This window comes from Carassius carassius, chromosome 31 (genome assembly GCF_963082965.1).
Source record: "Carassius carassius chromosome 31, fCarCar2.1, whole genome shotgun sequence".
NCBI lineage: Eukaryota > Metazoa > Chordata > Actinopteri > Cypriniformes > Cyprinidae > Carassius > Carassius carassius.
The window spans coordinates 9500249-9509425 of NC_081785.1; positions in this window are offsets into that span (position 1 = coordinate 9500249).

Here is a 9177-nt window from a genome sequence, read left to right on the forward strand (position 1 = left end):
GAAATCCATGCTGTTATGCTTGAGGGAGGAAAAGTCATGCAGAAAAGCGATTAGCTTGTGACAGTTGTGCTTCATGCATCACTACTGACAACGGGCAATGGACCGTTTTTCTAATAAATTACAACTAGCTCACCAAGCAGGTATATCAGCAACATTTTTAACTGGATGAAAAATGACTGCGTGTGCATTTAAGAGGACAATATAAATATATCTAAAAATCAAGATGATGCAATAGATCATTTATCCGACAGAAACACATTTTGGTGATGGCATAACAGAAATGATGGTAAAAAATATAGCAACCCATTTAGCTTCAACAAAACAGATGCAAGGTTTAAAATGAATCAGAGAATCATTTGATCAGTCTTATTAACAAAAAAACATATTAAGAAACCGATTTGCTAAAATGAGCCTGACTTCTCATTGCTACATGTGAGAAAGAGAACTGATCTATTTGACAGTTGTAACTATAAATTAGCTGTATGGTCATAATTATATAAATATGTACCTTGAATGAACTGTCGCTTTTCAGTATCCAAGACATTGTAAATAGTTGAGTTTGAATGTGATGTAGAGTGTGTGCCTGTCTCACAAAATAATACAGATTTCATGTTGCACATTCAATAACTGCTTAAATATTTTTTTGCCTCCTGTTATTCTTTCAGTTGAAAAAAGGGGTCAAGAAGCTGAGTTAGTTAGAAGTGACGCAGAAGCAGTCACAGAGGCCTGTGGGCCTTTTCCAATGCCCACGCTCGCGGTCTCCGGCATCTTGAGAGTGCAACACTAATGCCACTTCAGGGCTAAATCATGTTGAGGAGTTCTGATCCCCCAAAACTGAGAGATTATTTTAATTAGGTATCACATAATTTGTATAAAATGTAAAGTGTTGCACATTTTATTACTATGGAGATGGGTATGCGTATTTTCTAAAACATTTGCAACTGCTTTTTATCATTTAATAAGTAGCACCACAAATTAATTGCTGTTCACAGGTACTACAGAACAGAAATGTAGAAGTTGATTTTGAAGTGTAAAGTATTATATGTACAAAATGTGTAAATAAAGCTTTGTAAAAATATTACTTGCATGTTTACACTATGTTGTGTATTCCATTGGTTAAACTAACATTGCATTTTAAAGGGGTGGTTCGGGATTTTTAAGTCAGCCTGGTTGTTATTCATCAGTGGAGACATTTTTTTTTAAATTATCCAGTCTTTATATTTGGATAGATAGCCGATGCTAGGCTAGCGCGAGTCAATGGGTATATGTTAGCCAGCCATTAAAAACCGTTTTACCCGCTCCACAGTGCACCTAACGCAAATCAATTATAACACTAGACTATCGATGCAAATGTCCGTTGATAGAATAATGTTAGAAATCAAACTTACCTTTCATCACATTCACATTGCATTAGTTATAATTTGTTCCCTGTAATCATAAGCCTTGTCGACAGCAGCAGCTGAGTGATATTGATTACCTAGGCAACCGAGTGAGACGGTTAGCTGGATGTAACGACTGTAGTGCGCTTCTGTTCTGTGTTTACTTTTTGCCCCATTACTAACCGGAGCAAAGTAAAATTCCGCAGCGGCTGAGAAACTAGTTCCTTTAGGATCATTGAGATGAAAGGTAAGTTTGATTTCTAACATTATTCTCTCAACGGACATTTGCATCGATAGTCTAGTGTTATAATTGATTTGCGTTTGGTGCACTGTGGAGTGGGTAAAACGGTTTTTAATGGCTGGCTAACATATACCCATTGACTCGCGCTAGCCTAGCATCGGCCAACTATCCAAATATAAGGACTGGATAATTTTAAAAAAAAAAAAATGTCTCCACTGATGAATAACAACCAGGCTGACCTAAAAATGAGGTCCGATGTCAAAAATCCCGAACCACCCCTTTAACGCCCAAATGAACATTTAAAATACAGGAAATACATAATTTAAGGAAACAAGAAAGCCCCCATCATTTCTCCCACAAGTTTCACAACATGCTAATGTTTACGTCAAACATGACAGTGGCCAGAAGTGATGGGTCATAGTCATGACCTGGATTATATTTGTAAAGTTTTCTGTGTTCAGTTCATCTGAAGAAGGTAAATCACATGAGGCTTGAGGGTAAGAAATTAATTCTTTTTGGGCGGACTGTCCTTCTAAGAAGGTAGTGCAGGGCAGGCATTTGACACTTGGGAGTGAGAATGCTTGATTAACCTATTCACGCTCATTGTAACTTCCGATTTTTAATACTGAAAATGCGAAGAACATATTATTTTTATTTTTTAAAAGGACATTTAATCACCTTAATGTTTAAAAAAAAAATTAATTTATTGTTTGTGAAGGAGCAAGAGCCAAATATTATCAAAACATCTAATTTTATCTTCCACATAAGGTCCTACAGTTTCGAACTACATGAAGGCGAGAAAACATTTTATTCTAAAACAAGCTATAAAGTAGGACTAATCCAAGTCTCGCATATACTAAAACAAATAAATTATAAGGGTTGGTCAGTGTTCGTTGTATTGAAAATATTAACAGGTTGACTAATACCCACATACAGGTTTTATAATTTTACATGTATAATATCTTAAAGTTATCACTAAGAAAAAAGTCCATCACAATGAAGAAAACAGCAACGAAAAAACACTGCAACCAAATTTAGTGTTACTTCAATCCATAACTGAGACGCAAGATGGCGGTTTAAACGCGGTCGAGGTTTGAGTTACCTGGATGAGCTGTGTAATAGAGGAGCCCTGAAATATCATGATGTCTAGTAAGCACTATATTTGATTTGAAACTTACTTTGTGATCATTAAAATTACAGAGCATGAATATACTAGGTAGCATGAATGAAATTAGGACATACTACAGATACAACTACATCCCTAAAAAAAAGGATGTCACATCACCTACCAGTCAGTTGTGTAATTTCAAAATTTTGAGCACTGAGATTATTAAATTTCATCATTAAATTCAAGACAAAAAGCACCTGTATTTGAAAGCCCCCGAGGCTGTGCGCTGGGTTTCCATCAGCTTTAGCTGGTGTGAAATGCACTGCAGTGTAACGTATGTGACAGAAGGACAGATTAAAGACTGTAGAACTTCATATTCATCCATCATCCAGCACACACAAGTGTCAGCTGCGTTTCTGCTCTTATGTTTCAAAAACCTACAGAATCTGTATGTAGTGTTTTAGTCATTTAGGCCAAATGCTGCTGTATGAGCGGCAGAATATTCCAAAAATTCACCACACGCACACATCCACAAAGTCTGCCTCAATGCTTTTCATTAAAGTTTATAATTATGAAAATTATGTCAGAATCAAACATAATCAGCTGTTTTCAGACCGAAATGCTCTTTATTAAAGAGCATCTGCCAGCTAGCAGAAACATCATTTTATTATATTCAATCTCTTTTTTTTCTCTCATTCTCTCTTGTTATTTTTTTTCTCTACATTTCTCTCATCTTACAGCTTTAAAGAGCTTTCCCTCTATTATTTGGCATTTGAATGAATCAGCAGAGATGATGTTGAATAATATTACAAGCCATTCAGTATTGTGTTATGCTTGGATGTATGCATTTCTAAACAAATATCATTCAGATAGGACGTCTTGGACTGCATAAAGAGTCTTTAAATGTCACATAAATGGCAGAGCAGGGGTCCCTGAGCCCTTAAGTGTGTGTGTGTGTGAGAATGTTCCACACAATGTTAGAGGGCTAATCCAAGTCTCGCATATACTAAAACAAATAAATTATAAGGGTTGGTCAGTGTAATGAATTAAACCTTGCTAATCATCGGGAAGAAGGAGGCGGGAACCGGCGGTCAATCAAACGAAGACTTTAATGACAAAATAAACACAAAACAGCGCACCAGCCCCTCACGGACGACTGGTGCGCACAAAATAAAAACCAAAACACAACTAAAAGCCCAGGCCTGGTCCTCTCTCGTCCTTCACTGTCGTCGCTCCAGTTTTATATCCTTCCATCTCCTACGTGGGACTCGAGACCGGCGGTGGGTCGCAGGTGACACTGATTTGCCCAATCATTGCCGGCCTCCCTCCTTGTTCCCACGTCCCTCGGCCCCGCCCCACTCGCCACATACCCCCATCGCCCCTCGCAGGCCGGGGAGTACCCTCGAGACTGCGCTCTACCCCCCCCCTCCCTCCGGGGGGGACCGCTCACGGGGACCTGCGGGAACCTGGGGGTAGGACAGACGAGGCGAGAGAAAAGGAGATGGAAGGAGGAGCGACAGAGACGAGAGAGGAGAGAGAGAAAAAAAAAAAAAAAATGCCGGTTCCCAGACGCACTGCTGCTCGGCCCTCCACCAACTGGGCGATCTCCTCCGCGGTGCCTGGCGGTGGCACTGGACGGCCCTCGGCAGACAGCACGACACCCCTCCGCTGCCCGGTGGACGACGACGGCTCCTCCGATTTTGGGCAGCCGGCAGGAGTCCCCCGTTCCCTTCTCCTCCGGATACCTTCACGGAGGCAGCAGGCTCCGGCCCCCTGGCGAACGGCGCCGACTCCTCCACTCCCTCACGGATGGTAGCCGCCCCTCCATATCGTGGGCTCGCCCGTCCCCGGTAACTCGCTCCAGTCCACCGCCTTGAGCGTCCATTGCGGCATCCTCCTCGCCTGCTCCATGGATCTTCAGCAGCGCGTCCCTCCTTCTCCCGGGTTTCGGCACCACTGTAATGAATTAAAACCTTGCTAATCATCGGGAAGAAGGAGGCGGGAACCGGCGGTCAATCAAAAACATTTTAATAATACAAAATAAACACAAAACAGTGCACCAGCCCCTCACGGACGACTGGTGCGCACAAAATAAAAACACAACTAAAAGCCCAGGCCTGGTCCTCTCTAGTCCTTCACTGTCGTCGCTCCAGTTTTATATCCTTCCATCTCCTACGTGGGACTCGAGACCGGCGGTGGGTCGCAGGTGACACTGATTTGCCCAATCATTGCCGGCCTCACTCCTGGTTCCCACGTCCCTCGGCCCCGCCCCACTCGCCACAGTCAGTGTTCGTTGTATTGAAAATTTGAACAGGTTGACTAATGTGTGTGTGTGTGTGAGAATGTTCCAAACAATGTTAAAGGGCCAGCCACAGTGATTTAGCAGCAAAGATGACACATACACTCATACAAAATGCTAATCCTGAATAGTTTAAAGCATTCTGGCCTGGCAATGCTTTTATGTTTTATGCTATGTTGTTATTTTCTTAAGCAGTTGTTATTTAGGAGAGGAGTATTCATTATGTTTTAAGAGTTATTGGATGAGGTTGTCCTTTTTCTGGGCAATTATTCAGCTTGTTATGGAGACTTTTATGCAGTCTGTGGAGGCACCTCAAAGGAATTTTAACTGCAAATGGAAGTAATAGAAACTAAGTGTCCTTATCCACTTATGCTAATAACAACAGCTTTTATTTCATTCCAGAGGATATCTCAGCTCTGAGCATGTCTGAAACTATTTGGAAAAGCAGAAGCTTCTTATGACACTCTCAAAACCATCTCTAATTCTTTTCTAAATGTCTAATTGACCAATAATTGTTTCCTTGCATCCCACGAAGAGGCATCAAGCAATTTACTTATAGTTTATTTGTCGTGGGGAGACACCATTCCCAATTATGGTTCAGTTCTTTGCTTAGGTGACTATAAGACATAACAGAAAAAAAAAGACCACTGCAAGTGTAAGATGTCTGGTGAGGATGTATATTTTGTGTACCACGTAAGTTTAATAACTTATTTTTTGTTGGGAGAAAGTTTTGATAACCATGAGACAAAACATTTGTTTACATACAACTTCATCATTAACTTCATCATTAGCATAATTGTATTATTACCATCCATTACATCATCTTACAATATTAAAGATGTAACACCACAAACTTTGATTTCAAATAAACTTTATCCATCCAATCCTCCTTTTGTAATGCTGTTTTTTTTATTTAACAGCAATTCTCTATTTATTTATTTAGTACATTGAATTCATTTATACAATTTGATGTGTGATTTATTGTTATGGTCAGGATGTCTTGTGCTTACATAGATACTCTGCAGTAACTCTCTCCCACTAAAATATTAAGAAAAACACATAAATAAGGCATGATTGGAGACAGTAATTAGCCCTGCTGAGGTGCTAAATTTCATTACCACAAGATTAACAGTAGGGTGGCGCTTTTCATTTAGGTTGCCCCTCTTCTCGAGCCCTCTGTTTTTTAACGGACCATATCAGGAACGAAAACTGCCCATTGCAAGGCTGTATTTCATACCATGGCCTGTCATTTTAAACAATGGAGCATTTAGTACATAGTGAGCAGCTAATTATTCTGGTTGCCGCTTTCCAAGAAGTGTATTAATGTTCTCTTTCTATGTGGATACATCTAATACTTCACCTAAATGAAGTGAAGCCAACATTAACATAGATGGAATAATAAAATGAGCTTGAAAACAATCAGGAAACTATTACTCATTAATGCTGAGATCCTTTTTAACCACAAAATGTTGTCTTTCTTTCACTCTTCTGTATATAGATCACTAGCATCCTGTTCTATCACTGTTCTTTAGGTAGAACACTACTGTACTCTGTCACTATCAGTAGCCTAAATGGAACACTATTGTGTTCTATAATTATTCTACAAATGGAGCACTATTCTGTCACACCATGTCTATGAGTGGCGCGACAAAAGTCAATAGAACCTATTATAATCAGAGATTCTTTCAACATTAAATGTACTGTCACCGACAGTAAAGTGATGGTCCATTCAATTTCTGACAAACGGCAGCGCTACATCTGACAGGAAGGATAACGGGAATTGCAACAGTCACTTTGGCACATCCAGTGTAGACAACCTGAAGATGTTATGGTGCGATGTGGTCGTGCACAGTGTAGACATAGTGTCACTATTCAGCAAATAGAACACATACCGATCTGCCACTAATTTATAGATAGAACCCAATTCTGTCACTATTCTACACTACTGTGCTCTATCAATGTTTAACACATAGAACACTATTCTACTTTGTCACTGTTCTGTAATGTCACTGTTCTGTATGGAGGACCACGAGTGCCACTTAAAAATAAAATGAAGAATCAATTTATCAATTTAATAATTCAAACATAAAAATGTATATAAATAAATCACTTTTAAATGGACAAATTAATAGACATTTTTAAAGTTGTTTATTTTATTCATGTTTTAAAATGTATTTTAATAATACCATAAAACAATAAATTAAAAAAAAAAACATTTTAAATGTATGAATAAATAAACACATTTAAACTGTTTATTTAATTCATGTTTTTAAACGTGGATTAATAAAACAATAAAAAGTACATTAATAAATATTTAAATGCACAAGTTAAATTGCTTTTTTTTTTTAAAAAAAGCATTTGGCAAACCTTTTCTCTCTCTATTTGCCAGATGCTTTTCTTTGCCGTTTTGCCAAATGCTTTTCTTTATCCATTTGTCAATCGAGTTAAAAAAAAAATGCCATTGGACAGTACACACGTGGGAGCAACCAATCAACTGTCGCCTCAATTTGAAGCGCCAAACTGTCATTGGACAGTTCGAGATCAAGGCTTTATCCCGCTTTCTCTGTGGGCTTCTGAGGCGCCATTCTTGAACGTTATAATTGTTGTGCAAAAATGTCCGGTGGATCTGATCGTGTTTGGAGAGGGATTGTGGATGATTTGCTAGCTTTAGCTGATTTCTGCGAAAGAAATTCTCCTCTCGATTATCATTTTGTATATAGGAGAGTTTCACAGTTGAGGGAAGACGTTGCAAACGCAGCGGATAATTGTGGCTGTACAATAAATGGAAGGATTTGGGCCACGTTTGATGAGGCACAGAGTGTCATTCAACGACTGAGTCCCTCGGACTGTAGCAGCCGTCACGCTATTGCAGTTCCAAGCATTCTTGAACAACACCAGTCGTTGGATGTACCAGCAGAAGAAACGGCAAGATGTATCGGTGTGTCGCTAAGGACAGTCCGACGAAAACTTGCACGTGATGGCTTAAGGTATGTAACATAAAAGAAAATGTTGTATCAATGTTGTTTCCAGAAAGAATATGCCTGCTCGCGTTTAACTACAGCGGTCAATCGCATGACTGACTTTATGTAAGGGATACAATCGTTTTTAAATCAATAAACTCCCTTTTAAATCAATATTTTGTGTCAAATTGTGAATACAACCCCTTCAGTCTGATTCAAGACCCCTCCGCTTTCGCTATAACAACCGCCTCGCTCTATATTATCCCTTACTTATAATGTTACAGCATTACAACAAACATTAGGCTGGATATTTACTACAGTTAAGTTGGTTACGTGAAGAGGAGGGGGGGGGGGCTCTCGAATGTATGTGAGTGCTTTAAAGGGCAGTGAAGTCGGAATTTGTTAAAATATTATAATATAATTGTATTATGTAAAACTTGTGTGTGTAATGCCTTACTATAATTAAAACATGCTTTGTTTTTAGGAAACTTGACTTGTACACCTCCATTACGAATGAGGAGTTGGATAGAATAGTGGAGGAAATACACCACAGATACCCCAATTCTGGCTACAAGATGATCTTGGGACATAAGATCCAGGAAACTTCATATTCAAAGTAGGAAATGTAGCAAATATTAACATTTTATGTCTAATGACATTTCTAATGTATCATCCAAGTTTGAAATTAACAGATATTTTCGGCCTTTTTTCTTTTGGCTAAAAATCAATACATTTTGGTGCATCCCTACCATTGGCTTTTTCCATTCACACCTTTACCAAATTCCTTTTTGTATGTTTTGGGCATTATTCCTATTTGGGCAGGCAAATGTGGTTTAAAAAATTACAGTGGCGAGTGACACTGTCAAATCACTAGCCAAGTTATGTTTCACTTTACTGGGAAGATTAAATCAAACCAGCACAATTACTCAATGTGTGAGTCATATACTGTTTGTTTTAAATACAGTCTAATTACACTTCATCTGCATGTATCTGATGTACTTGAACATAGATAGCCATCACTACGCAAGAAATAACAATGCGCCGCTAGTTCATTTGTCAGATTTAAATTATGTAAAACTTGCTAAAAAAAGGCATCCAAAATGTGCAGTTTCTCTTAAAAAAATGCAAGACCTAACATATGAATATTATTGTTATAATCTGTTGCAGAACACAGGGTTTTAGCATCATTA